This window comes from Otolemur garnettii, unplaced genomic scaffold (genome assembly GCF_000181295.1).
Source record: "Otolemur garnettii isolate 467f Iridium unplaced genomic scaffold, OtoGar3 scaffold00378, whole genome shotgun sequence".
NCBI classification, from domain to species: Eukaryota; Metazoa; Chordata; class Mammalia; order Primates; family Galagidae; genus Otolemur; species Otolemur garnettii.
In genome coordinates, this window is record NW_003852773.1 from 124,239 (window position 1) to 124,847 (window position 609).

Consider the following 609-nt stretch of genomic DNA (forward strand, 5'->3'; position numbering starts at 1 on the left):
CAGTTTGAAGGTTAAAGGAGATTTCCAAAGTCGGGGGTCGACGACTTCTGTTCTCTCTTCACCCTGAGTGTGTTGGCGGCCCCTGCTGGTCCAGTACCCTTGTGCTTACCTCATACTATCCGCAACATCCGGGACTTGCGGGACTGCTTCTACCGAACTACACGTAGTGTGCAAACTCAAGCACACACCTAGTTTATATCATTTTAATGAACTTCTGTCCAATGTTTCAGAAAAATATACATATATATTGATGTGTATGTACATAATGATGCATATTATTTGGAACATATGCATTGTGGCTTGGCGTCTGTAGCTCAGTGGCTAGGATGCTGGCCACATGCACTGGGGCTGGTGGGTTCAAACCCAAGCCTGGGCTTTCAAAACGACAAGGAAAACTACAACGGAGGAAGTACGTGGGTGTTGTGGCGGGCACCTGTAGTCCCAGCTACTAGGGAGGCTGAGGCAAGAGAATTGCTTAAGCTCAAAAGTTTGCAGTTGCTAGGTAGCTGTGAGTTGTGACGCCATCGCACTCTACTGAGGGTGTCACAGTAGGCAGTAAGACTCTGCCTAAAAAAGATAGATAGAGAGAGAGAGAGAGAGAGAGAGAGA